Source organism: Piliocolobus tephrosceles, chromosome 3, assembly GCF_002776525.5.
Source record: "Piliocolobus tephrosceles isolate RC106 chromosome 3, ASM277652v3, whole genome shotgun sequence".
NCBI lineage: Eukaryota > Metazoa > Chordata > Mammalia > Primates > Cercopithecidae > Piliocolobus > Piliocolobus tephrosceles.
Window position 1 is genome coordinate 53,571,944 of NC_045436.1, and position 23,656 is coordinate 53,595,599.

At 33.5% G+C, this 23,656-nt stretch overlaps 1 long non-coding RNA gene across 1 annotated transcript in view; it reads left to right on the plus strand.

The window, feature by feature from the left end:
• Nucleotides 1-1,103: 1,103 nt before the first annotated feature.
• The window catches only part of LOC111551899, a 43,484-nt gene continuing 20,931 nt past the window's right edge, over nucleotides 1,104-23,656 (plus strand). Inside the window, exon 1 of the long non-coding RNA XR_002734498.2 lies at nucleotides 1,104-1,162. This is a non-coding gene — a long non-coding RNA (uncharacterized LOC111551899). The remainder of the gene's footprint in view (nucleotides 1,163-23,656) is intronic.

Genomic DNA, 23,656 nt, shown 5'->3' on the forward strand with positions numbered 1-23,656 from the left:
GTGCCACAAAAGCTGCTATGAGAAATTTTCAGACTCCAAATGGAGCTGACCAAAATAGAGGCTGAGACTAGATAAATACTTTGAATAAATGCAAAAGACTGGCTTTTTTATTCTTCTCTTAATTGCCTTAATATACAAGTTATAATTTAATACAAAATTATAACCTTGTATGGTTATGTTTATAACACATGTAGATGCAAAATGTATGTCCATGGTACAACAAATTTGAGGCAAATTAAATATGAATATTATAAAATTCATACATTTTGCATAAAGTGTTAAAATATTAACCCTATACTGAGATAAACAAACATAAAATAATCCCAACAGCAATCATACAATAGATACAGAGTGATATGGCAGAAAGTCCATTAATGGAATTTAAGTGGAATATTAAAAAAAAAAGTTGATCAATTCAAGAAAAAGAATAAAAATACAAAAGACAAATGGGAAAATAAAAAGGAATCACTAGATATGGATGAAAAATTATAAATATAAATACAACTACATTACATCAAATATAAATTGAATTTACAATTCAATTAAAATGTACAGATTGTTCCAAATTGCCAGCCTAATCTCTAAAAACAAAAAAATGATAAATCATGCAAAATTATTTATTTCAATAAGATGCACTTCAAATGTAAAGACATGAATGACTCACAAGTAAAATATTAAATGTATCCCATGCTAATATTAAACATAAGCAAGCTAGTGTTGCTATATTAATATCAGATAAAATGAACTTCAAGACAAGCCATTGTACAAGAAATAAAGAGGGTCATTTAACATAAATCTTAAAAAACTGTATCTTGAAGACTAACTTTTAATTGAGCCTAATCAATAATTCCCACTCATATCTCACATATTGAGAGTTTTATTATTATTCCATACCAGAAATTGTTTACTGACCTAGGATTTGTATATATTCAATATTTTAATGTATCTGATGGTTAGACTGTCATTACATAAAATATACTTTTGATCTTGTGCTGTGTAGTCTTTAACTCCCATTTATTTATAGGTCAGTGTCATAAGAGATAAGAGGCATTATTAATGCTGCATGACAGAGACTAAAGAATTATTGTTCTGTTCTGTACAAGCTCTTGTGGAACAATGAGAAATCAGAGAAAGAACAAGAGGTCATCTGCAGCCAAACCTGGTCAGAAGGATTATAGAACATTTTATCTTTCTTTTGTTCCCTCAATCCTATTGTCATCATTCAATTAGAAGTATTATTTTGAACAGCTTTAATAGAAAATAAATGGACTTAACTTTTTTTCGGATTTGTTGTGCCCTGCATTTCAAAATAAATATTAGTCACTGAGCTAAGATATATCAGACAACATCAGGGATACTAAGTTATTAATCAAATGAATTTTAAAGTGAAAATGCTGATATCATATGCTGGATGTAGGCTCTCACCTAGTGAGGATCTGTTAGATAAATAGTGCCTTGTTACTGCTAAAGCTAAACAAATATAAAAAGAAAGCAGAGATGGGTTCCTTTGCTCAGCTTAAGCCATGACAGACACAATCTATTCCTGCTACTACTAATCCTACAATACTTAAGGATTCTTACCTTTAAAAAAATTGCTTTTCACAGAATATATAACTATAAAAATGATTGCATGCTATTAGCATCGTCTATGTAGTCACCTTTTTCATACTTGGTAATATAAACCTATTAGTTAGGATGATCCTGCAACACAAGAAAAAAGAACATATCCCCCAAAATGAAAAGGAAACCAGAGTAACAGATAATGAGCGTTGGCTGTTTAAATATAAGCTCAAATATTTGCCAGAACATGGGGAAATCATGTCAACAAGATTTACAATTACTGTCACATTTCCAAATCAAAAGATTGATAAAAATTAGGGATTGAATTTTTCTGTTTTACCTGAAGAAATGCAGTTGTATACTTTTTAAATGTTAGCAAATATCTAACTAATAAAAAAATTAGTTTCTTTTCATTGATATTTTGAACATAATAATTTTAAATTTATAATTTAGATACCTATTCTGATTTTTTAAAATAATATTTGAAACCATTTAGAATGCTTTGTTACAAGTAGATAATAGTTGTTTAAAATCAATTTTGAAAATCAAATTCCAAATTCAGTATGAGTTTACAATTTTTTTATTCAAAGAATTTAAACATTGTCTTGATATTATGCCACATGTTTAATTCAAACTAGGATTTCTTTCCATTGAAAAACAATTTTAATTGATGGCTTAATTTAAAGAATGGCTCATTTACTGAATTATTTGAATTTTACGTACAGATTAAAATAGTTCACATTAAGTAAGCAATATACCATTTAACAGAGTTTTCTTTCTTGACTGGGGTTTACTATTATCAAAAATATTACATATGTTGGGAACATCTTCTGTATGAAGCATATGACACAGGACTTACTCTCTGGTGAAACCATGGTAGGAACAACTGCCATGGAGGCACTCATGGGTATGCCAGCAGAGAAAACAGGTGACCCAAACCAAATATCTCCAAGAGCTGGAACATGAAGAAGCCTCCACTTATAATGGTTTTGAGGTGTTGTCTCAGTTTGAGTCGTAACATTACCCATGCTCCTACTTTTATCCATGAAAGGAAATTTGAGTGATTTTTTTTGGAATAACTGTGCATAATACCTTTTAGAATGTGCTATGGAGCATAAAAATACAAAGTTCATTCTGAAAAGAAGGACACCGACGAGACATCAAGTCATATCTTATGATTACTAGCTTTGTAATATTTGCATAAGACATCATTTCTTTCAACTTCACTTTCTTCAATACCTTATACAGGTCTTGAGAGGATTAATGGAATAATAAACATAAAGTGATTAGCAGAAGATCCTTAGAAAAAGACATCAGTTAGTTGTTATTATCATATTTTACTATGCAAAGTAGTAGTGATATTAGATGTTGCTGATGAAAATAGGAATAAAATACATATATAAAATACATATATGAACAAGCTAAATGTTAGACCATTCATTCTCAATCATTTCAAACCAACTTCTCATATATTGTAGTGAATTTGTTATCATGCAATAATAAACAGAGAAACTGTAACCCAACTTCATAGGCAGCTACAAAAAAATAATATAATGCCCTAACTGTTTTAGGAAACATAAAAGCAAATTTAAGTTAAAAAATAATATGTCCTTTAATAATCACACCTTTGGGAGAAGACACAAGCCTTTGTATCATATTAAACAGACAATTGCCACTGATAGTGGTAGGTGAATATCAAGAGTGGCATTGCCTTTGCTGATATAAGTTGGGGGAAATACTGAACAGTTTTTCATTATATGTCCCCCCAGAAACATTTTATTTATATACAAAATATTAGTTCTAGGTTTTATCATATATAAATACATATCAGATCATTCAAAATAAGTACATGACAAAGGTCTATTTTTGCACAGTGCAGAATATCTAACAGTCCTCATCCATATACATTCAATGCCATTCACATGTGACAACAAAATGCTCATACAAATTTCCAGATGCCTCACTGAATGGCATTTTCCTTACTATGATACTCCCTTTTGCATAACAATTCCTATGACAACTGAGCAAAGAAGACATCTTTTTTGTTGTTCCAGCTTTGTCAAAGAAGGATATTAAAATTGTGTGGCATTTAAAAAATTATCATACCTTGGGATTCAGATTTTACAATGCTTTACTTCTTTTTTCCCTTCCATTCTTCTCTCACTTCACATTTTCTTCTTTCTTTCAAACAGTATTTATTAAACAGCTATCATATTAAGAAGAATTCTATTTAGGCACTGATGATAGAATAGTGAACAAGAAAACAGATCTTCCCATAGTCATAAAGTTATGAGATGGAGAGGCTAGAAATGAAGAGAAGTAATTACAATAAAGTGTGTGGGGGTGTGGGGGTGGGTGGGTGTGGGTGTGTTAAATTGAAGATGAGATAAAAAATCTGTACATCTAGATATAAATATGAGATCTTTTGGTTAAGGGTGGATTAGAAAAAAGAAAGGGACAAAAGGCAGAAGGAAGTGAGAGAGGCTGACAAGGTTGATGACTATTTTACAGAGGAAAGTTACTAATGACATGTCTCAGGAAGTACTACTTGAAAAATACTGATGTGACACTGTGATAAGATCTGAGGGAAACATTTGTCTGGTGAAAAAAATCTAAGAGTAAAGTTCCTAGGTAAGGCAGAACTGGCTTAACATGCTTAAGGAGTGAAAAGTAGCAAGCCTACCTAACATGAAGTGTGTGATAATGGGAAGATAAATGAGAGATTAATTTGGAAACGTCATGAGAAGACAGTTTGTACAGGGCATTATAGGAGCTTAAACCTCTTTGTAAAGGAGATGAGAAGCTGTAAGAGGGTTTGATATTTAAAAGCATAACTCCAGATAAGGAACTGAGTAGAACTCTGTGAAATGGGAGATTGTATTGTTGAGGCTGTATGAAAGTAGAACAGACAGTATTTGAGGATGTATTGGTGAGGTAGGCAGAGTAAAACTAAGCATCATGTTTGAGAATGAACATCTAGGTGAATAATGTTACAATTTACTGCAATACAAAAGACATGGGGAGTAGGTTATAACAGGGACATGGTAGAGTTGAAACAAGATATTTGGAGACATTATGCTTGAATTTCCTATTCAATATCCAAGTGAAAAACCAAGAAGGAAGTAAAGCTAAGTAAAATATATAAATTTTGAGCTTAGCCATGAGTCATTACTAGAGAAATATATCTATTTCTCATCAGCAGTTTATGTGGATCTTTGGGAAATAAAAATGGAATCTAATAAAAGGATTTAACTACAAAAATTACAAATATTTTCAAAAATATTAAACCATAAAATGGTTAAAATATTTTAGTTGGGCAATATAAAATAAATATTTTGTGATTGTTAACTAACAGTTATCACTACTTAAAGAGTATTAAAATATTTTCTGTCACTGAAACATAATAATTTCCACAACATTATCAGAAAAAATGCAAAAAGGAAGTTAATTGGTTTTCTCTAAGTTTAAGAGTAATAAACAAAGTTTTTACGTTATTTTGTGATTTCTCACAAAGGAGACATGCATGGTTTTGTAATTACAAAATATATTATTTGTGAAATAGGGTATCATAAAGATTAATCTGTTGGCAATGTGTAGAATAAATTAATATCAACTAGAGGCACATTGAGACATATAAAGTAGACCATCATTTGGAAAGCTACTGCATCACTGAATCTTTCAATAAGGTGATAAAACCTCCCTGGTAAGCAGAAAGTTTATGTGTGTATGTGTCAGGCAAATGTAAAGAAATGGTATCTTGGATAAGATCACTATGAAGTCTTGGATTCTTAATGTTTAATAAATATAACACTGACCCCTTATCATCTGTGTTTTGTCTTACTTATTAGCAAAACTAAAACTTAAATGAAACACATCACCTATTCCACACATGCAAATTTATGAACAAAAGTGACTAGGAAAAAAAACACATAGTTATGTCTATTGGTTACAATTTAATTCAGGAAAACAATGTCCAGAATGATTCAGAGATCCTTTTCAGAGAAGTAAATACTGAGATAATTTGTTACCACCAGAGCTTCTGAAGAAAGCACTAAATATGGAAAGGAAAGACGATTACCAGTCACTACAAAAATACACTGAAATACGCAAACCAGTAACATTATAGAGCAATGACATAAATAAGTCTGCAATATAACCAGCTAACATCATGATGAGAAGATTAAATCTACACATATCAATACTAACCTTAAATGTAAATGAGTTAAATGCCCCAGTAAAAAATCACAGAGTGGCAACCTGGATAAAGAAACAAAACCCATTGTATGCTGTTTTCAAGAGCCCCATCTCACTTGCAATGACATACATAGGTTCAAAATAAAGTGATGGAGGAAAATCTACCATGCAAATGAAAAGCAGAAAAAAGCAAAGGTTGCAACCCTAGTTTCTGACATAACAGACTTTAAACTAACAAAGATCAAATAAGACAAAAAAGGGCATTAAAGAGGTTCAATTCAACCAGAAGAGCTGACTATCCTAAATATATATACACTCAACACAGGAGCAACCAGATTAATAAAACAAGTTTTTAGAGACCTTCAAAGAGAGAGACTCCCACACAATAATAGTGGGAGTTTTTAACCCACAGACAATATTAGATCTATCATCAACACAGAAAATTAACAAAGATATTCAGGACCTGTATTCAGTACTGGATCAAATGAACCTTAGAGATATCTGCAGAACTCTTCACCCCAAAGCAATAGAATACACATTCTTTTCATTGTCAAATGGCACTTACTCTAAAATCAATCAAATAATCGGAAGTAAAACACTCCTCAGCAAATGCAAAATAACTGAAATAACAGTCTCCCAAACCTCGGCATAATCAAATTAGAACTCAAGACTAAGATTCAAAACCATGCAATTACATGGAAATTAAATAACCTGCTTCTGAATGACTTTTGGGAAAATAATGAAATTGAGGCAAAAATCAAGAAGTTTTTTGAAACTAATGAGGACAAAGATATAACATACCAGAATCCCTGAGACACAGTTAATCCAGTGTTAAGATGAAAATTTACAGCACTAAACACCCACATCAAAAAGTTAGAAAGATCTCAATTTAACAACCTAACATCACAACTAAAAGAACTAGAGAATCAAGAGCAAACATATCCTAAAGCTAGCAGAAGACAATAAATAACCAAAATCAGAGCTAAACTCAAGTAGATGGATATAGGAAAAAACATTCAAAAGGTCAACAAATTCAGGAGCCGTTTTGTCTTGAAAAAAAAAATAATAATAAAATAGACCACTATCTAGGCTAATAAAGAAGACAAGATTCATATAAGAACAATCAGAAACCATAAGGGGGATATTACCACAATCCCACAGAAATACAAACAACTATCAGAGGATATTGTAAACAACTCTATGCACATAAAGTAGAAAAGCTAGAAGAAATAGATACATTCCTGGACACATACACCCTCCCAAGACTGAACCAGGAAGAAATTCAATATCTGAACAGACCAATAAAGAGTTATGAAGTTGAGGCAGTAATAAATAGCCTACCAATTAGAAAATGACAGGACCGGACAGATTCATGGCTGACTTTTACCAGATGCACAAAGAAGAGCTGGTACAATTCTTACAGAAACAAATCCAAAAATGTGAAAAGAAGCGATTCATCCCTAACTAATTATATGAAGCCAACATCATCCTGATACTAAAAACTGGCAGAGATACAACAAACAAAACTTCAGGCCAATATCCTTGATGAACATTGATACAAAAATCCTCAAAAAACTACTGGCAAACTGAATCCAGCAGCACATCAAAAAGCTTATCCACCACGATCAAGTAGGCTTCATCTCCAGGAAGCAAAGTTGGTTCAATATTTGCAAATCAATAATTGTGATTCATCACATAAACAGAAAAACAAAAGCCACATGATTATCTGAATAGATGCACTAAAGGCTTTTGATAAAATTCAATATCCCTTCATGCTAAAAACTCTCAATAAACCAGATATTGAAGGAACATAAATCAAAATATTAAGAGACATATCTGATAAACCCACGGCCAGTATGATACTAAATGAGCAAAGCTGGAAGCATTTCCCTTAAAAAATGGCACTAGACAAGAATGCCCTGTCTCAACAAGCCTATTCAACATAGTACTGGAAGTTGTGGCCACAGCAATCAGGCAAAAGAAAAACAGGCATTTCAATAGGAAGAGAAGAAGCCAAACTATCCCTGTTTGCAGATGACATAAACCTATATCAAGAAAAGCCCATCATCTCAGCCAAAAAGCTTCTTAATCTGATAAGCACCTTCAGCAATGTCTTAGGATAAAAAAATCAATGTGCAAAAGTTGCTAGCATTCCTATATACCAACAATAGTCAAGCCAAGAGTCAAATCACAAATAAACTCTCATTCAAATTTCCACAGAAAGAAACAAAATACCTAGGAATACATTTAACCAGGAAGGTGAAAGATCTCTACAAGGAGAGCTACAAACCACTCCTCAAAGAAATCAGAAATGACACAAACAAATGGAAAAACTTGCATACTCATGAAAAATAAAGAATCAATATCAACAAAATGGCTGTAAAGCCCAAAGCAATTCATAGATTCAATACTACTCCCATTAAACTATCATTGGCATTCTTCACATAAGTAGAAAAACTATTTTAAAATTCATGTGGAATCAAGAAAGTGTCCAAATAGCCAAGGAAATCCTAAGCAAAAATAATACAGCTGAAGGCATCACATTACCTGACTTCAAACTATACTACAAGGCTACAGTAACCAAAACAGCATGGTACAAGTACAAGAACAGACACATAGACCAAGGGAACAGAATAGAGAACTCAGAAATAAATGAAACAATAAATAAAAACAACCATCTGATCTTTGACAAACGTGGCAAAAACAAGCAATTGGAAAACAATTCCCTATTTAATAAATGGTGCTGAGATAACTGTTTTACCATATGTAGAAGATGGAAACTGAATGACTTCCTTACACCATATACAAAATTTAACTCAATATGGATTAAAGACTTAAATGGAAAACCCAAAACTATAAAAACCCTGGAAGACAACCTAGGCAATTCCATTCAGAACATAGCCATGAGCAAAGATTTTATGACAAAGATGCCAAAAGCAATTTCAGCAAAAGCAAAAACGGACAATTGAGATCTAAGTTAACTAAAGAAGATTCTGCACAGCAAAAGAAACTACTAAAATAGTAAACAGATAATCTACTGATGAGATAATTTTTCACAAAATAGGCATCCAACAAATATCTAATATCCAGCATCTATGAGGACCTTAGACAAACAAGAAAAAAACAAACAACTCCCTTAAAATGTGGGCAAAAGAAAGAAACAGGTACTTCTCAAAAGAAGACCATGGAAAACTATGCATTTATTAAGAAAAATGAATTTTTGTTTGTTTTGTTTTTGTTTTTTGGCAGGGACACAGGAACATGGATGGATCTGGAGGTCATTATCCTTGGCAAAATAACACAGGAACAGAAAACCAAATATGGTATTTTCTCACTTACAAGTGAAAGGTAAATGGTGAGAACACATGGACTCATAGAGGGGTACAATACATACTGGGGCCTTTTGATGGGTGGAGGGTGGGAAGAGAAAGAGCTTCAGGAAGAACAACGAATGAGTACTAGGGCTAATACCTGGGTGATGAAGTGATCTGTACAACAAAATCCCATGACACACGTTTACCTGTGTAAGAAACCTGTACTTGTACCTTTGAATTTAAAAGTTTTTTTTAAAAAAGTATCTACATATTCTCACAAGCACATTTTCCTTACTTGCCAGTATTTGCAAATACTGACTGTGTTTTTGATGTTACTACAGATGTAATGCTATCACGATTCTGCCTAAATTCAGTGATTTCTTTTATTTGAGCTTACCTTCTCTTCTTTCATCTTTTGACTATTTATGTACATGGCCTGGGAATGTACATTTTGGCTCTCCCCCACATTAAAAAAATGATTTTTCATCATCATACAAACATAATGTTATTTTCCTCTCTTACAATTTTTAAACACATTTTTTTTTCTTGAATCGCTATATACCAAAGCTGTTTCAATTTTTTTGCAAATCCCTTAAGAAATAATTTAGGCTAACCATCTTCAAATTCTCACTTTCCATTCTCTCTTAAATCCAATTCAATCAAGATTTCCCTCCTAGAGTTCCCATAAATACTACAATAATTTCTAGGATCTCAAATCAAGTGTCAAATTGCTCCCTTCTCAATATAATTTATTTATTAGTAGCCTTTGACAAAGCTTAACATGCTCAACCTTGATCCACTACTTCTTTTGGGTACTAAACACCATTCTCTCCTCAATTTTTTTCTACCTCACTATTAGTCTTTCTCAGTCAACTTAACTGGTTCCTCTTCTTTTTAATTTCTTTTCTCATGTCCTACATTCAGTACTTAAAACTGTATTTGGAGCATTACTAGTTCTCAACACTTTCACTGATATGAATATGAATATGAATATGATCTCTCGCAGCTACTCTCCACACACCACAAAGAATGCCTAATGTATACAGGTTTTCTTGCTTTGTTCCTTGGGCCCTCATCCCTCCCTTCTCTCTTTGTTTTTTCACCGCAGAACACCCAGAGAGGTTGATTTAAAATGTAAGTCAGTCCTTGTGCAATGACTTCTTGTTGCATTTAACATATAAGCAGAAATCTTTAGTGGGGCCCAAAAAGCCCACAGGAACTGATTCTTCATATTACTTCTCTGACCTTCTCTGCAACTCTCTCTCTCTCTCTCTCCCCCTCTCCCTCTCTCTTTCTGACCTTCCAGGCACTATGCCCTCCTTGCTCTTGGGCTAATATTTCAGGAATGCTTCTAGCTTCGCACATTGGCTATTTTTACTCATTTTGTTTGGAATGTTACACACCAGCAAACAAATACCTACCCTCCTTACCTGCTCCAGACCTTTACTGAAATTTTGTTTTTTCCAGGATGCCCTGACTTACCCTTTTAAAATAACAGCTGCACTTTTCCTGGGAATTCATGAACTCCCTCATTGTACGCTGCTTTCAAAAGAAGAAAAACCTCCATTATTTATGATGTTCTAATATTATATTATCAATCCTCATTATTTGCAGAGTCCATATTTGCTAATTCTCCTAGCTGGGATTATAGGCGCATGCCACCATGCCCGGCTAATTTTTGTATTTGTAGTAGAGACGGGATTTCATCATATTGGTCAGGCTGGTCTCAAACTCCTGACCTCGTGATCCGCCCACCTCAGCTTCCCAAAGTGTTGGCATGACAGGCGTGAGCCACCAGGCCTGGCCTATATATGTTTTTTCTAAGAAAATAATAGATTCGTTACACCTCAACCTCACGAAGGCAGCAGTAAAGAACGCTTAATTTCATGAAAAAAATCTGCATTATTTTGTTATCCTTTTATAAATTCTAAACATTTCAAAAGAAAGAGTAACAATAAAATGAAATTATTGTCTTATCACTTGTCTTTCCAAACAAACTTCAACATATCTAATCAAAATGTTTCTCTTTTCTTAGCATTAACAAATAGTGTTCTAAAGTAATCCAATAACTGTTCCAAAACATTAGACATGCTACAAAGAAAACATCTCTATATCTTTTTAGAGTATTGGAAAATTAATCAAAAAATTCTAAGCTGTTTCAATGACAAGTACATTAATCTCTAAGCAACTGTATTGATATTTCAAATAGTATATTTTACAAATATTTTTCATGACATTATAAAATTAATCTTTAAAAATGTCTTCTTTGTTGCTGTTAAGCAAAGAAGAAATCAACTGTTTTAATGGATTACCTAGACTGACAAACAGCATGCAGGGAAATACCACAGGAACTCTGCCACAGGGACCTCAAACATATGTTGTCAAAGACCACATCCCTGGTCAAAAAATATAATACAAAACAAAATGTGTAATTGATTGTTAGCTAGCCACCATTTTCCTCTAAAATCGAAATAGTGTTTAAATATTCCAGCTTATAAACCAGAGTATAGTAACAGAATAAACAAGAACTTAACAGATTCAGTCTATGGTACAGTGTCAATTAATCAATTATGAACTTTCACATCACTCTTGTAATACAGTGTGTCCTAAAATTATATACTACTGTTTCTCATTCTTTTCTGCTTATTTCTATTAAGAGCTTTGCTATTATTTGCCTTATGGAATTATTGAGCAAATATTTTATGTTAATTTGTGTTGATGCCTTAAGAAATTAAGTCAGAATGTTTTGATTAATTTTTCAGAGTTCTTCTATTCTATATTAACAGGAAATTGTATATTTACACTTTTAAATGAAGGTTAAATGTGATTGTATTTCACAGTGCATTTAAAATGCAATAATTTTTTTCCAAGTTTCTTTAATAATGAGACTGTGGAATTTCATTTACTATTCACGTATAAAAATACAATATGTTTGGAGAGAGATGAGATAGAAATTGTGTTGCATATTAACCATTGGATTGAATTACAATCTTAGATTAATTCACCTTCACTTGATCCAAAGCAGAGATTTTATTTTTATTTGGTGAATGTATCTGTTCTTTACATTTATGTTCTAAACAAGACTCATAACTGACCAAATGGGTGGTAGTTATTTCACGACTACATAGGTTTATGATAGAGTTAACTATGTGTCTTCGTTAACGACAGTATGTTTGTTGATAATATTACTACATACAAAACCCATGTAGAATTTAACTTCTACTCGATCTGGTTCAAGAAAAACATTGCATATTGCTTTTCAGAATTATCGTAGTTCTTGCTTATTTAAAAGATATTATTACACCTTAGGGCCTGGGACAAAGATGGTATAAAGTAAATCACTTTATGATGATTCAGACCAAAACAATTTTGCTAACTATACCCATAAATATGAAAAATAATGGTATAATTTAAGATCAATATTTGTTCACTGAATGATTTACTCTAATATGAATCTATCATTTGTCACAAAATTTCATTTAAAAATAGCTAAATGTTTGCTTTGTATTTGCAGTACATTTTTTTAACTTCTCTTCTTCATAACTCATTATTGAAAGAATAAACATTTAAACAAATAGTAAATGATGGCAGGAAAGCCAATGAATGTCTTCCATGATTTTTTGTTTAAGCAATTATAATGCAGGAAAACAGCTAACATGATAGATAAGTATATAAAAGGATAAAGAGATAGATAAACACATTGATAGAAGGATAAATGGTAAATGAATGGGTATAAACATATAAATAGATATTTAGAAAGCTATACCTCCCAAATACTTAACTATGTTAGTTTATAGATATAAGTTTCATTAAAATTTTATGTTTCTGTATGTGTAGTTTTCAAATTTTTAAGTCAATTAATTTATTTGACAAATGTATATATGGATATATATACATATGTATAAGATAATACGATTATACAAATTATATATGTACACAAATGCCACTATGGTACCTGTGATAAGAAGTTGGAAGGGGTGGATCCATTGTTACTTGCAGTGGTTTATAAACAAGGTCTCAGGTTGATGCTTGTTTGTGATAAGTTTCGAAACTGGATAGAAAGCACTGCCTATACTTAGGGGATTTTTTTTTTTTTTTTTTCAAATATCACAAATCATCTGGAGTAGGCTATCATGAAAACATTTGTCTGTTACCCTGGACCCCAACACATTCTGCAGAGGCAATCTGAACTAAGTCAAGCTTTCCCCTCAGGCATTTCTCTCAAAGATTTACACAATATATTCCTTTTAACTTGACTTGGAAGTTTCTCTTTCCTCTAGAAGATTAAATCTAGTGGCAATGCCAGAGAACTGAAGTAAATAAAATAGCCACAGTAGAATCCCTAGCTTCAGTGTCAAATCCAGAAGAATGTATTTCTTGAAATTGCAATGTGTGTCTGATTTCTATAACCATATGGAGGTAATTAATATTAATAAATGTAATAGTATTTTTATGAGTGGACATAGAAATATTTCAGTATTTTAGTAGAAAATAAACTGGCATTTTAATATGCTGATATAAAATAATGTTTTTTCTCTGTCCTGGGAACATTTGTGCATAGTATGCTTTTGTTTTTTGAAAGTTTAACCAATCCCACATGGGGAAAAATATCTATCATTTATTCACTTTTCAAAGTAAATTAATTATATTTCAATTTATCCATATCTGTCATTTTATAAATTTGAATATTTGCTTATGTTTTCAGTCAAGGCTTAGGCCATAAGCATTTGTCAGAGTTGGTAAGTCTGTTTTTTCATGTGTGTGTCTGATGCTGGACTTAAGAGTCCACAGGGCCAGCAGTTAAGAGGAGATGATGGGTGTAAATTTGTATTACTCTGCATTGCTCTAAAGAAAAACCTTAGGCTGGGTAATGTATAAAGAAAAGAGATTTACAGGGCTCATAGTTTTTCAGGTTGTACAAGAAGCATGGCACTGGCTTCTGTTTCTGGTGAGGACCTCAGGAAGCTTCCACTCATGATGGAAGGTGAAGAGGAGCTGACATCACATAGTGAGAGCAGAATGAAGCAAGAGACAGAAGGGAGGTGCCAGACTCTTTAATAATCAGTTCTTGCAGGAATAAATAGTGAGAACTTGTTATAGAGAGGACGACACAAGCCTATTCATGAGGGATCCACCCTGAGGACCCAAACACTTCCCACCAGATTCTACCTCGGATCTTGGTGATCCAATTTCTACATGAGGTTTTGAGGAGACACAAATCCAAACTATATCATTTCACCTTGGGCTGCCCCCAAATCTTGCATCCTTCTTACATTGCAAAATACAAGCACCTTTCCTTAATCGTCCCCAAATGTCTTATTTCAGCACCAACTCAAAAGTCTTGACTCTCAAGGCTTTAGACTTGTTTACTCCAAGTTCCTTCCAGCTCTGTGCCTATAAGTTCAAAAACAAGTTATTTACTTCCAACATACAATGGTGGTAGAGACAGAGAGTAAACATTACCATTCAAAAGGGAGAAATCAAACAAACAAAAAGGGTAACCGGACACATGCAAAACCTAGCAGGGTAGACATTAAATATAAGTTCCAAAATGATCTCCCTTCACTCCATGTCAGGCATCCTGGGCACACTGGTGTAAGAAGTGGGCTCCCAAGACCTCAGGCAATTCTGTTTCCCCAGCTTTGCTGTGTGTAGGCCATGTGGCTATTCTCAGGGTTTGAGGCAATTGCCTGCAGCTTTTTCAGGCTAATGTGTGCATGCTGCTGGTGGCTCTAACTTTCTGGGGTCTGGAGGGATGTGGCTCCATTCTCACAACTCTTGTAGGCAGTCTCCCAGTGGGAACTGTCTGGGGGGCCACCAACCCCACATTTCACCTCAGTACTGCCTTAGTAAAGCCTCTGCAGAAGTCCTGTCCCTACAGCAGGCTTCTGTCTTTGCACCCAGGTTTTTCCGTACATCCTCTGAAATCTAGGTGGAAATGGCCAAGCTTCTACCATTCTTGCATTCTAGGCACCTAAAACTTAATCCCACATGGAAGCTGCCTAGGCTTATGGCTTGTGCCCCCACAAAGCAGTTGTCCAAGCAGTACCTAGGACCCTTTGAGCTGAGCCTAGATCCAGAGCAGTTTGTTCAGTGGTTTGGTGGGGAGCAGCACTCTGAGTTAGCACAGGCAACTTGGGCTTGCCACTTCCCCATACCATTCTATTCTCCTAGGCTTCTGCTCAGTGTTGAGAGGGACTGCCTTAAACATTTCTGACGCGCCCTCAGGGATTTTTACCCATTACCTTGACTATTAGCACCTGATTTGCTTTTAGTCATAATAATTTCTCTAGCAAGTTGTTGCTTCCTAGTCCCCTTGGACTCCTGTTCTGAAAATGCTTTTTCCTTCTTTACCACATGACCAGGTTTCAGATTTCCCTGATTTATACACTCTGTTTTCTTTGTAATTACAAGATCCAACTTTATATCATTCCTTTGCTCCCATGTCTGATCATAGATTGTTAGAAGTAGCCAGGCCACATTTTGTATGCTTTATTTTTCTACCAGATAACCTAAATCATCATTCTTAAGTGTGGCCTTTCACAAAGCCTTAGGACATGCAAACAAAACAGCCACATTCTTGCGGAGGCAGAACAAGGATGACTTATTTTTTTCAGTTCCCTATACGTTTCTCATTTCCATTTGACACTTCATCAGCATGGTTTTTACTGTCTATATATCTATCAGCATTTTGGTCACAACCACTTAACCAGCCTCAAAAAATTCCAAACTTGCCCTTATCTTCCTATCTTCTTCTGAGCCTTCTGAATTCTTCCAAATTTTGTTCATTACTTAGTTCCAAATGTCTTTATACATTTTTTGGTATCTGTCTGGTATTTTCAGGAAATACATTTTTCTGGATTTGACACTGATGCTAGGGATAGTAATGCCCCATTCATAAGTACCAATTTGTTATTTTAGTCTATCTGTGTTGCTATAAATAAAACACTGAGGCTGGATAATTTATAAAGAGAAGAACTTTGTCTTGTTCCCAGTGCTGCAGACTGTGTGAGAAGCATAGTGTCAGCATCTGATTCTGGTGAGGGCTTCAGAAAGCTTCCCACTCATGGTGGAAGACAAAGGGGAGCAGGGATCACATGGCAAGAGAAGAAGAAAGTGAGACAGAGAGAAAGGAGGTACCAGAGTTTTTTAAATAACCAGCTCTCCCAGGAACTAACAGACTAATAACTCACTCCTTTCAGTGAGGATGGCACTTCCCCCCTCAAAATCTCCCAAAAGAACACTTATTGTGGAATACAGTCTGTGAAAACATGTATATTAGTTAGTTGCCCCCATTGAAAGAAAGAAAACCAGCAGATCACACACCACTGCACTAGCATAAATGGAAGACAGGACCAAAATACTAAGCACTGTAGACCTGCAAGAGATAGTGTTCCTACAAAAGAAGAATTCAGAATTTCGTTTACAATATAAATTATATTTTATTGCTATAAAAATAAAGTTTATTTCAACCTCACAAAAGGACAATTCAGAATAAAATCTTAGAGTTTCTTGCCCAGTTTTTTCCTCTGCCTCCCTCCCTTACCTTCTCTCCCTTACTTCACTCATTGCATTCCACTTCTGTTATGCTTGCCTCTTTGCTATTCCTGTAGCAATTCTCATAGTGAGCAATGTGTGCTGGTCCTTCTGACAGGAACATTCTTACAGCAGAAATATCCACATTTATTATTTGTGTCCTTGGGGTCTTTTTTAAGAAGGCCCTACCATCACTTCCAACTTCCATTTGTAATACAATTTTTTTTCATAACATTAATATCCATGTAATGTACTATATATTTTACTTATTTATCTTGTCTAGAGTCTGTCTCCACTCATTGAAGAATGTGCTCAATGAAAATAATGTGTTTGCCTGTTTTTATTCATGGATCTCTTCCAACCTTTATGAGAGTATGAGGGCACCCATGACATGGTGTGTCGGAATATATATATATATATATATTGCTGGATGGATGTATGGCTTGACTGTATGCAAAAGACTATACATAACAAAATTAATGAATACCAGAAATATTTTTACAAATTTACTTTGATAAATAATTTTCAATGCAAACAGGAATTGCGAATGCATTGATGAAAATAGGAATTGTGAATGCATAGCTCTAGTCACTTTGCTTTATTGCTATAAATAAAGTAGCTAAAACAAACTGACTTGATTTTCCTGTTTACTTAGAGTTATTAGGTTAGTCATGTGTGCATGTTCATATGTGTATGCCCAGTGAAATTTAGTGTCTCAAATAATTAAATATAATTAAGGTCCATGTGATAGGACATTTAAAATAATTTTCTGTTATTAGTGCATAAATGTAAACTTGCAGTTTCTTTATTATAATTTTCGTTTTTTGAAGAAGTAGCGACAGGATCATCCTCTGTTGCTCAGGCTCACTTCAGCCTCAAAGTCCTGGGCTCAAACAATTCTCCCACTTCAGTCTCCTGAGTAGCTGGGACCACAGGCATGCACCACCACACCTGGCTATTTGTTTTACTTTTGTAGAAACAGGATCTCACCACCTTTCCCAAGCTAGTCTTGAAATCCCACGCTCAAGCGATCCTCCCACCTTGGTTTCCCAAAGTGCTAGGATTATAGGCATGAGTCATTGTGCCTGGCCTATTTTCTTATTTAATTAATGATAAATTTTTACTGTGAATAATATAAATATTTGTTGTTGCCACAATTTATACCTACTTTAAAATGAAGGTTTTTGTACACAGCAGTAAGGCATTTTAAAACCAATACCATATGATTTACTCTGTTTAATTACGTTATGCAGAATTTAACTATTTGATAATAAGCATAATAGATTAAAAACCAGGTCAACCTTGTTTAGCCTTGTCTATTTGGTTGGTGCAAAGGTAATTGTGGTTTTTGCAATTACTTTTAATGTCAAGAACCACAATGACTTTTCACCAACCTATAATAAATTATTATAAAATACACACCTGTCTATCTTATTGCAAACATTTTGCTGAAAATGTGTATGTGTACATGCATGTAAAGTCCAGGATAAACTGACATCTGTACTGTACTGATTCCTTAAGTACATATTTTACCACCTATACATTCCATAATTTATCTTTGAACTAATTCTCCAAAATATAGTGTTTGATTCTTCAGATGCAATCTGAAGAATTATTTTATCTTTGAACTAATTGCATTATTTATATTTGAACTAGTTCTCCAAAATATAGTATCTGATTCTTCAGATGCAATCTTGAGTCTAATATGGAAAAATATTCTTAAAGAAATAATATGCATTTGTCTACCTACCTACCTACCTATTAAGAATATGAAACAGTTTGATAAATATATATGTTAAATTTTTCTTTCCAAAATTGGATACTGGGAATTAAACTGTGTTCATAAATATGCCTAAATTTGCATTTACCCATGATTATTTTTAGTGAGGGATAGAGGAAATCCTGTTTAATTTACATAAATAATAGAAGTGGCAAGTGGAACAGATGTATGATCTTATCCTTTTGCTTGTGCAGTATTCATTAAAATTTTATTGTTATAAACAATAACTTGACTTCTATCTTCAACCTGTCTTTTCTCATTTTATCATTAAGGAAACAAATACCTAACCAACAACGCTGGGAAGAAAAAGTTGTGAATTGAATATGTACTAGGGTGTTTTTCTATATTTCCTACAGAGACATATACAATGAAAACAAAATTAATTGTGAACTATTAAAGTATTGTTCTACAACTATTAAAGTAATGTCCACAGATTTGTTGTTCTTTTGTTCTTAGCAGGAAATCATTAATGTGTTCTCTTAGAAACAAGAGTGCTGGGGCTATAGTAAGACCTGAATAATGTTAAGTTCTTGGAATGAGTTAAGACTTGAATGAGTTAAGTCCAATAAAAAATGAATAGAAATCAACTTTGAAAGAAAGAAAAATATTTTTAAAAATAAATGAGAGGAATGCAGTTTTATTCCTCTAAACCAATGTAATCTATTAGTATGATAAAAGGAAACAGTGTCAAAGATAAATCGTATGGGATCAAATGGAACTTGAAAGTAAATTGATTCAGGACTGTAGTTTTTTCCTTTAAGAAGAAAAGTTTGTATGGGGAAAGAAATATAGGGAGCAACAATTTTCCAATAACATAGGTACTAATTACCTTTGTTCCTAAAAAATATTTTTCCCAAAATATATATAGATATTCACTTATGTATATATGCATGCTCCAACTATGTGTTGAGTGCTAACTTTACGACAGGCACTGGGTTATATGTTGGGAATAATAAAAAAGTATAAAACATACCCCCTGCTTCTGCACAGGATAGTGGAGAGGCTAAGACGGAGCCACGTGAATTAAGTAGAGGAGAACCCTTTATGTGTAGGAAATAACCTTGTGCAGGGCATGGAGAGGCAGAGGGCATAGGGCAAGGAGAAATTAATTTAGTTTCCCCAGGGATTAGATTTCAACGACAAGATGAAAAGTTGCTCTGAATCTTAAAAGGTTACCCAATGATCAAGAAGTTGAGGATTTAGGTTGCAACATGAAAAGTATAGTTGTTTTTTTTGTTGTTGTTGTTGTTGTTTTTTTGTTTTTGACAGAGTTTTGCTGTGTCGTTCAGGCTGGAGTGCAGTGGCAAGATCTCGGCTCACTGCACCCTCTGCCTCCCGAGTTCAAGCTATTCTCCTGCCTCAGACTCCTGAGTAGCTGCAATTACAGGCACTTGCCACTACGTCAGCTAATTTTTGTACTTTTAGTAGAGACGAGGTTTTGCCCTGTTGGCAGGGCAGGTCTCCAACTTCTGATCTCAGGTGATATCAGTGTATGTTATAATGCATATTTATATCAGTGTATATTCTGATAGCTATAGCATAAGGTAGTGAAAAGAACTCAGATTTATATGGAGGAGATGTCAAACATTAAGAGTTTAGGATTTCAAGCAGGATATCAAAACTTTCTGTAAAGTTCCAGATATTTAAGCTTTGTAGGCCACATGGTCCCTATCATAGCTACTCAACTCTGCCATTATAGACCAAAGCAACTACATACAATTACAAATGAATGGGCTTGGCTGGTTCCAGGAAAACTTTGCAAAAACTGCTGGAAGCCAGAGTTGGCCCATGCACCATAGTTTACTAGTTCCTGATTTAGAACGTGAAGAAGCTATGAATTTTTTTAAATTACATTTTGGAGTATAAATCAGTTATTTAAACATATTGCTGGGGTTCGGGATTCTAGTGAAGTAATCACCAAAATAGTGGATATAGTACTCAATAGGAAGCTTTTCAACTCTTACTCTTCTCCCTCCATTCTTCCCTTTAGAGTCCCCTGGTGTCCATAGTTTCTGTCCTCATGCACATGTGTACCCATTGTTTAGATCCCATTTATAAATGATAACATGCGGTATATAATTATCTGTTTCTGTATTAATTCACTTAGGATAATAATCTCGAGATCCATCCATATTGGCTCAGAGGACCTGATTTCATTATTTTTCATGGCTGTGTAATATTCAGTTGTGTATAAATGACATGTTTTCTTAATCCAATTCACAATTGATGGATGCTTAGGTTGATTCCATGACTTCCCTATTGTGAATAGTGCTGTGGTAAACATATGAGTGTGGGTGTCTTTTCGATATAATGATTTCCTCTGGGCAGAAACCCAGTAGTGGGATTGCTGGGTCAAATGATAAATCAATTTTTAGTTCTTTGACAAAGATCCATAATATTTTCCATGGGCAAAAGATATGAATAGACACTTCTCAAAAGAAGACATACAAGCAGCCAGTGAACATATGAAAAAAGTGCTCAACAGCACTAATTATCAGAGAAATGCAAATTAAAACCACAATTAAATACCATTGCATATCAGTAAGAACAATTACTTTAAAAAATCAAAAAATAGTAGATGTTGGAAAGGCGGTAGAGAAAAGGAAATGCTTAAACACTGTTGTTAGGAGTGTAAATTAGCTCAACGCCCATGAAAAAGTTTCAAGCATGGATGTGGTATAATCATGCCTATGTTGGAAGAAAATTACTCTGAAACAGGTATAAAAAGTTTGTGAGTGATGTGGGAATGTAGGCATGCAGAATACTTAGAAGACAATAGCTCAGGACTAAATACCTGTCTGAATAATATAGGAGTACTGGATATAGGCAGAATAGATATGTGAAGTATAAAGGAGATAAGATCTATAGAATTTAGTGATGGATGGAGATTGAAGTTAGGAGAATAAATGAGATAGGAAGAAGCTAGTTTTATGACTCAAATGACTTGGAAGATAGCACTCTTCAAAGGGAAAGGGTTAGAGAAGAAAGAATATTTTGTGGACCTGATTTGCATTCATACTGGGAGAAATATCACAATAAAAATGATGATTACATTTAATTTTTATCTTTACATTTGATGGGTCTTTCTGATGGTCATTTGTGACTTGAAGAGAGATTCTTGGCTAGAAATTATTCCTTAAGTATGGCTGCATGCCCCTTTATCTGCAGGGAATGTGTTCTAAGACCTTGTTGGATGTCTGAAACCACAGAAAGTACCAAATTTTATAATTACCAAGTTTCTCCTATACATACAAACCTATGATCAGTTTAATATACAAATTAGGCACAATAAGAGATTAACAACGATTACTACTAATAAAGTAGAGCACTCGTAACAATATACTGTCACAAAAGTTACGCGAATCTGGTCTCTCTCTCAAAATATCTTATTGTATTGTAATCACTTATTTTCTGACCTTGGTTGACCACATGTACTTGAAACCATGGTGGTAAAACTATGCATAATGGGGGACTACTGCAGTGATGAGCTTGTAGGTGGTATTTGGTGATATTTAAAGTAATTTTCAAATGAGCTGAAAAATTTAAGAGTAGAAAAGAGTGGAAAGAGAAGTCCAAGGACAGAGTAGTGGACAAAACTACACTAAGTGATTGCAAGGGAGGCACAGCAAAGCAGACATAAGAAGAAAATTGACAGTCAAGATGTATTTATGCAGTATAGAATAAATCATTAGTATATAGAATAACTATCATATAAATAGAATGCTATTAGGTTATGGCTAGTAACTATTTATTAAACATAACATCAAGGCACTCTAAGAAATGAATCCTAAAATCCAGAAATAAAGAATGACTTTGTTTGTAGCAATTTTTTAAACAATCTATTTAGATTTGTTGTTGTTGTTGTTCAATCTAATACTTTTTAGGGACTAAATTACTTTTAGAATATTGGTTTAAATGCACTGAAAATATGCATGCTCATTATAAAGAAGTTTTAAGTCATGCATAATAAAAGATGACTGAAGCATCAAAATTAGAAATCATTTATTAAATAATCATACATAATTTTAACATGAGCATTGATTCAATTATCTTGCTGACTTTCTGGGAAAGCAAAGAAATAGAATAAAGTACAGCAGAAAATTAATGAAGATGGAAGACAAAAAAGAAATGTAGCTACAAACCATCTCACCTGCACTCCCACAAAAATAGGAGAACATGCCCATTCAGCTTAACTCTCTTAGTATAATTCTATTCCTTCAACTGAGTAAACTTAACATATTCCAGGAACCACCAATGACTATAACATTTTTATACAATTTTTTTTTTAATTTTTGTGTTCTCTTTCAAATCACTATTAATTGTATTCTTTCATATATTTTGTATGACTAAACTTTGAAATATGTACTTCTTTATGAAAAAACGATTGACCATTTTAATTATACCATATAATGTTCTTGTTTCAAATGCAACTATATGCTTCTTCAGTCACTATAGAGAATTGTAGAGTACCAATCTCTGTCAGACAGCATATTTTCTCATTATGCAATTATCAATTCTATCTAAATCTCACTTGAGAGATAATTAGAAATATATTTCGCAGTCATCTATGTTTATTACTTACAGCATTTTGACTAACAGCCAAATAAAAAATATATTAGCTTTAATCAAAGAATGACAATAATGTTTTAGCACATGACACATCTGAATATTGTTTAGCCATCTATGTTAACTTTTTATGAATAATCTCTATTATAGTGGCATTTCTTAAGCCATCTCCATTATTAAAGTTTTGCATTTAGATTCAACACCTTGTTAGTTGTTGCTTCTGAAATTTAATAAAATTATCTTAAAATCAAAGGGGATAACAGCTGTGCCAGAATACTGAACAACTGGCAGTAATGTTTAAAAACTTACTGTGTATAAATTGAGAGAACAAATCATAAAACCACTGAAAACAAGTTGACCTGGAAACTGCATAGGAAAAGGTTTGCAGATCAGAACAAAATAAACTACACAAAAAAAATATGAATAGAACTTAAAATGTGAGAACAGATTGCATTATGAAGTTAGCATTATTTCAGTGAGAAGTAGATTAGTTATTTAATCAATAGTGAAATTCTCAACACAAGCTTTAATGACATATCAGGCATGTCACAATATACAACAAGAATTTCCCAAATTAGAAATACCTATATATGGTGCATTAAGGAGTATTCAGATACATTAACTATTACAGTCATTTGGAAACTAGCAGCTTACTAAAATCAAGGTTAAGTAGCACAAACTCTGATCCCACAATTAAACAACAGAT